Raw genomic sequence first — 6,000 nt, 5'->3', positions numbered from 1 at the left:
ATTCCATCTATTTGAGGAGAACTTTATGAGGAATTTTAGGCGCTGCCTTTAAGTGGGATCAACGTGTACTTGAAGACCTGTATAAACTGTGAAATAGAATTTCAATTAGGGAAAGATTCTCCCGGTCTGTCATAAAACTGAAGATGGGACTGTATCTCCTAGAGAATAATAATACTAAAACAGTGAAATAATGGTGATGGCTAAATTCATTAAATCTTTAATAAGTGTCACTCCAGCACAGTGAAAGGTAAAGTAAGCCCTTCACGTATTGACTCGTGTAATCTCCACAACACATACATGCGGGATGTACCCTTATTCCCAGATGGACAAACTGAAACTTGAAGAAGTTGCAAATGTTGCTCAAGAAACTATTACGGGGGCTTCACTGGTGGCGCAGTGGTTAAGAATCCGCCTGCCAATGCAGGGGACACGGGTTCAATCCCTGGTCCGGGAAGATCCCACATGCCGCGGAGCAACTAAGCCCGTGCGCTACAACTACTGAAGCCCCCTGTGGGCCTAGAGCCCATGCTCCGCAACAAGAGAAGCCACCCCAGGGAGAAGCCACCCCAGTGAGAAGCCACCCCAGTGAGAAGCCCCTGCACCGCAACTAGAGAAAGCCCGTGCGCAGCAACGAAGACCCAACACAGCCAAAAATAAAATTAATTAATTAAAAAAAAACCCTCTCTTTAAAAAAAAAAAGAAACTATTACGTAGGCCACATGATCACTGAGCTTTTCCAAAAATAATGCTGTCTATGTATATACTCCTCTAGAGTTTACACACTTGTTTGGTTTACATTATTTCCGTTTGATTTTCTTCCTCACATGCTCACGAGTCCGCTCGAAACCTATCTTACCTGCCATCTATTTTTGCACCTTTCACCGGAGAAACTGGAAAGCATTATCTTTAGAATATTATCTACGTCTTAGAAACAAGGAATTCGAGTCTGGGCCTAAATGCTGCCTCCATAATCTGTTCTGGACCAAAGCAAGTTTGTTATCCAGGTAAATGGGGGTTTGCATGAAGAAGCCAATCGTCTCCAGTATTCCCAAGAAGCCCTCCACGTGGTTAGTAACTAAGACCCTTAGCATAAACCCCTGTCCATCCACATCCCCCTCTCCTCGCTGAAATCACAGTGAAGCCAGGCGGAGCCGGGAGCGGCGAGGCTCCTTCCTGGCCACTAGAGGCCAGCAAGCCACCGCCCAGAACCTCCGAGCTGGAGTGCGCCGCTTCTGACGTCATGAGGCCGGTTCATTCAAAAGGAGGAGGGTGTTGCTAGACTGCTTTTAAAAGGAAAACGTCCCATGTATTTTCAACGCATACTACTGAGAGGCCTCTAGTTTTCAAGGCTTCCCGAGACTTCCTTGCAAGTCAGTCTTAAGCAAGTTAATCAAGTAGAGAATATGTCTTTGGGGTGTCTGTCCACGTCTTCTAACAGCCCTGTGCGCTCCTTTGCAGCATAATGTTTTCCTTCCTCCCCATCGCGGTGTGAAATAAGAAACAACTTTGAGTGTTCTTCCTCTCCTCCCCCTGCCCCCATAATTGTTTGATTTCCCAGAAGCAATCATGAATGTCTCCCTCCTTCTCTTGAGGCTAAATGGCCTATCCCTCCCTGTCTCTTTCTATTGCCCCTCCTCCTGCTGTGTTGTCCTCCTAGAAGGGGAGAGAGGGAGGCTATTACGGCCTCAGAGGAGAAGGGAGAGCAGATGGGAGAGGGCTTTCCCCTGTACTGCCCTGCTCTGGGCTTCCTGCGGCTGGACAGCGGGGCCCCTCTTCAGTGTTCGTTCTCTGAATTTTCAAGGATATTTGAGAAGATAGACTTAGCAAATATACACTGAAGTATTTAGGGTACACAGTGTAGACAATTCAATCTCAAATGGTTTAGTGTGTGTGTGTGTGTACACATATATATACAGACACATATATGGGTGTGTGTGTATCTACAAAATCATTTGAGAGCAATGGAGAGTGTATATTTATATATAGAGAGTATATATATATATTATGTAGAAGGGGGGATTAGAGTACAAATGATAAAGCAAACAAGGCAAGATGTTAACGGTAAATGACTTTGGATAAAGGGCCAGCAGTTCTATGTGCTATTCATGTTCTTGCAATTCTTCTGTATGCTTGAAACTACCTCCAATAAAATGTTAGATGTAAAAACTACTCTTTTGAAAATGAAGTTTTTTCATTTATTTTTTAAAATTATTTATTTATTTGGCTGCACGGGGTCTTAGTTGTGGCAGGCGGGCTCCTTAGTTGAGGCATGTGGGCTCCTTTGTTGCGGCATGCGAACTCTTAATTGTGGCATGTGGGATCCAGTTCCCTGACCAGGGATCGAACCTGGGCCCCCTGCATTGGGAGCGTGGAGTCTTATCCACTGTGCCACGAGGCAGATCCCTAAAATGAAGCTTTTGTGTGCAGTCATCTACTTTTTAAACCATGCTGTCCACTTTTCCAGGAGGTGTGGCTTTGGGGTGACTCTCACGCCCCTGAGTTGATGGAGGGAAAGGAGGGAGGACCCGAGGCCTGCTCCCTCTAGCCTGTCTCCTTTCTCACCCCCTCAGCCATCTACTTCTCAGGAAATGGGCCACCCAGCCTCTCCCATTCTCCCTCCAGATGAGTGGAGCTGCACGGAGCTTTTGCACTCCCAGCACATGCTTTGTCTCTTGTCTCCAGGTGTCTGCTTCGACTGCCTTCCCAGGCGGCGTGCAGCAATCCCAACAAGGTGCCAACGTGCAAGGGCTCCATGAAAGGCAGTCGGCACTACCTTCTTTTTTCAATCGCTTGTTTTTCTGCTGTTACCTTCTGGGAGAGTGACCAAGGAGAAATAATTCAGATGGCTTAAAGGTGGTGGAGGCTAGGGCCTGTGTGTGGAATATTGTTAAAACAGCCTCAGATTTTCCCCATCCCCGTATGCGTGCCCCTGTTCGATGTGGCCTTGCAGATCCTTCCATGCAGAGGTGGCCTTTATTTTGCAGTCTGTCACTTCTGGGCCGGCTTTGTTACCCAGCGACCTGACCCAAGCGAAGGCTTGAAAACCCAAGCGCTAGAGCTTGCCTTCTCACTGTACTCGGACCCCCGAGGTCATCATGAGGGTAAGCCTGAGCTAGCGTGCTGGATGATGAGAGACACGCCTCAGTGCAGGCTGACACTGAGCCAGTTGCAAGACATGCGTGAGGCCATCCTAGCCCATCCATGCCCTGCTGAGCCACCAGCTGGTCGTAGATGGTGCGAGCTCAGCCGAGGTCAGAGAAGTAGCCCAGGCAAAAAGACCTACCCTGCCAGCCCACAGAAGAGTCAGAAGGTATACCCGTTTGTGGTTTTAAGTCACTCAGTTCTAGGAAGGTTTGGTCTGCAGCGAAAGCTAACTGCAAGAGGACCCATCCCCAGCCACCAGGAGTGATGTAGTTGGACTCTGAGGCCTTTACTGCAGCATCAGGCCAGACAGAGAGCCACCTGGCTTACAAGAGCGCGTGCCTTCCCTGGCTTCCCTCTTCATCAGCTGGGCCCTGGCCAGCTGTTACTGGCTGAGAGAAAGAACAGGAGAGTCCTGAGGTGTGGAATATTATGATGAATTTATTTCTGAAATTTCTACTTAATCTGACCCAGTATGCTTTCTCTCTAAGGCTGGAAAATCATTGTCCTGAAAGGAATCGTCCATTTTTCATTATAAACTACTATTCTCTTTAAGAAACCAAATAGTTAAAAGTATATGTGGCCTGCTTGTCTTGAAGACAGGCTCTATCTAGAGGGTGATGTCTTTTTTTTTTTTGCAGTACGTGGGCCTCTCACTGCTGTGGCCTCTCCCGTTGCGGAGCACAGGCTCCGGACGCGCAGGCTCAGCGGCCATGGCTCACGGGCGCAGCCGCTCCGTGGCATGTGGGATCTTCCCGGACCGGGGCACGAACCCATGTCCCCATGTCCCCTGCATCGGCAGGCGGACTCTCAACCACTGTGCCACCAGGCAAGCCCTAGAGGCTGATATCTTTATCAAGCAGTAGTCAAGATGTAGATGAGTACCAGAGGGATTACTGGAAAAACACCCTTCTGCTGTGTATTTCATAATAGCAATGGCCCCATCTATCTCCAGAGAGGGAAGGAGGTGGCAGCTGGAGAGGCTTTTCTAGTTCTGCAAATAAAGGTTTATTACTTTCCTCTACCTTCCATCAATCAGCTCAATGTTAGGAGAACTAAAAAGGAAAAAGCAAACCTAATCTTTGTGTCTGCTCATAAAATAAAACTGGCAGAATATTCCCTCATTCCTGACCTTGAAAGTAACTTTTTCAAAGTTGGGTAAAACCAGGGAACATTATTTGATTACACCCAGAAACTGGAAGAGAATATCTGTAACTTTTAACCTCAGCTCAATTTTTCAAGCTGTCACAGTTCAAGCCAGTGACCATTTATGAGCACCTACTCAGCGCAGGGAGCAAGGCTGATGGTGCAGAGAACACAAAGATGGACAAGACACGATGTCTGCCCTCCCTAGACTCACAAAATAGCGGAGTGAGCAAACGTACAACGAAACTACGCAGCAGAAGATGTTGGAATCAAATGAAGAACCAGGGATGGAACAGATTAATTCTGACTCTGGGGCCAGGACAACTTACCAGAGTAGGTAGAGTCTGCACAGGAACTTGGATTTCTTGGGCAGAAATGGTAGGGAACATGGCTGCCTGAGAGATGGGAGAGCTGGAGCTGCTGTCTTGGATCGAGAAGTGGAAGTTCTATCTTTGGAAGCCCCGGACTTTCTACCCTTGGACTATTAAATGAAAGAGAAACAAGTTTATATCTTGTTTAAGCCACTGTTTCAAAAAAAAAAAAAGTGGGTGGAGGTGTTCAAACAGGTACAAACTTCCGGTTATAAAATAAGCCCTGGGGATGTAATGTATAGCGTGGTAACTGTAGTTATTAATATTGGACTTCCCCAGCGGTCCAGTGGTTAAGACTCTGCACTTCTAATGCAGGGGGCACGGACTGATCCCTGGTCAGGGAACTAGGATCCCACATGCCAGGTGGTGTGGCCAAAAAAAAAAAAATAATAATAATAATAATAATACTGTAATGCATATTTGAAAGTTGCTGAGAGGGTAGATCTTAAAGGTTCTCATCACAAGAAAGCAACTTTCATAACAAAATATGGTGATGGATGTTAACTAGACTTACTGTGATCGTTTCACAATATGTACAAATATGGAATCACTATGTTGTAAAACTGGAACGAATATGTAATATGTCAGTTGTACCTCAATAAAAAAAAAAGTGGTGGGAAGGGAATTCTAGACAAAGACGAGGACATAAGGAAAGGTAGAAAACTAACCTGTTAAGCAGAACAGAAACTGCAAAGGGTCCATTGAAGGCTGGATGGGCAGTAGGGATGGAGCGTGGAAAGGGGAAGGTTGAGAAGAGATGGTTGGAAAGGTAGGCGACGGTGCTGTAATGGAGGACCTGACTGTGTGCTTCAGATTGTATTTGAAAACATAATTTTTCACCCAGAGAATTTTCTTTGCTACTGCCAGGGGCATGGGGTCACTAGCAATTCAGGATCACTCTATCCAGTTTTAGGGCAGAAACTTTTCTGATCCTCTTGGATGACTTGAGTCTGGGCTGCAAGTTCATGGTAGGTTTGCTTCTGGCTTTTTCTGACTCCTAGAGTGGTTTACCAGGGGCCTCATCCTTGACAGGCCCTGGACTCTGACTTTCATCTTCCAAGCCCCGAGAATCTGTCAAAGCCTAATTCGCTGTCTCAGCTGCCTGGTCGGGATTAACAATGGCCCCCGAGAGCCAAAGCAGCCGAGATGCTGCTGTCACCTTTCTGAATTTCCTTTCAGATAAGTCTCTCATCACGATTTTGTTACCTACTTTTGTTTTATTTTGTTTTGTTTAGCGGTATGCATGCCTCTCACTGCTGTGGCCTCTCCTGTTGGGGAGCACAGGCTCCGGACGTGCAGGCTCAGCGGCCATGGCTCACGGGCCCAGCCGCTCCGCGGCATG

This window comes from Neophocaena asiaeorientalis, unplaced genomic scaffold (genome assembly GCF_003031525.2).
Source record: "Neophocaena asiaeorientalis asiaeorientalis breed wild unplaced genomic scaffold, Neophocaena_asiaeorientalis_V1.1 scaffold993, whole genome shotgun sequence".
Lineage (NCBI taxonomy): Eukaryota > Metazoa > Chordata > Mammalia > Artiodactyla > Phocoenidae > Neophocaena > Neophocaena asiaeorientalis.
This window is presented reverse-complemented; position numbering follows the sequence as displayed.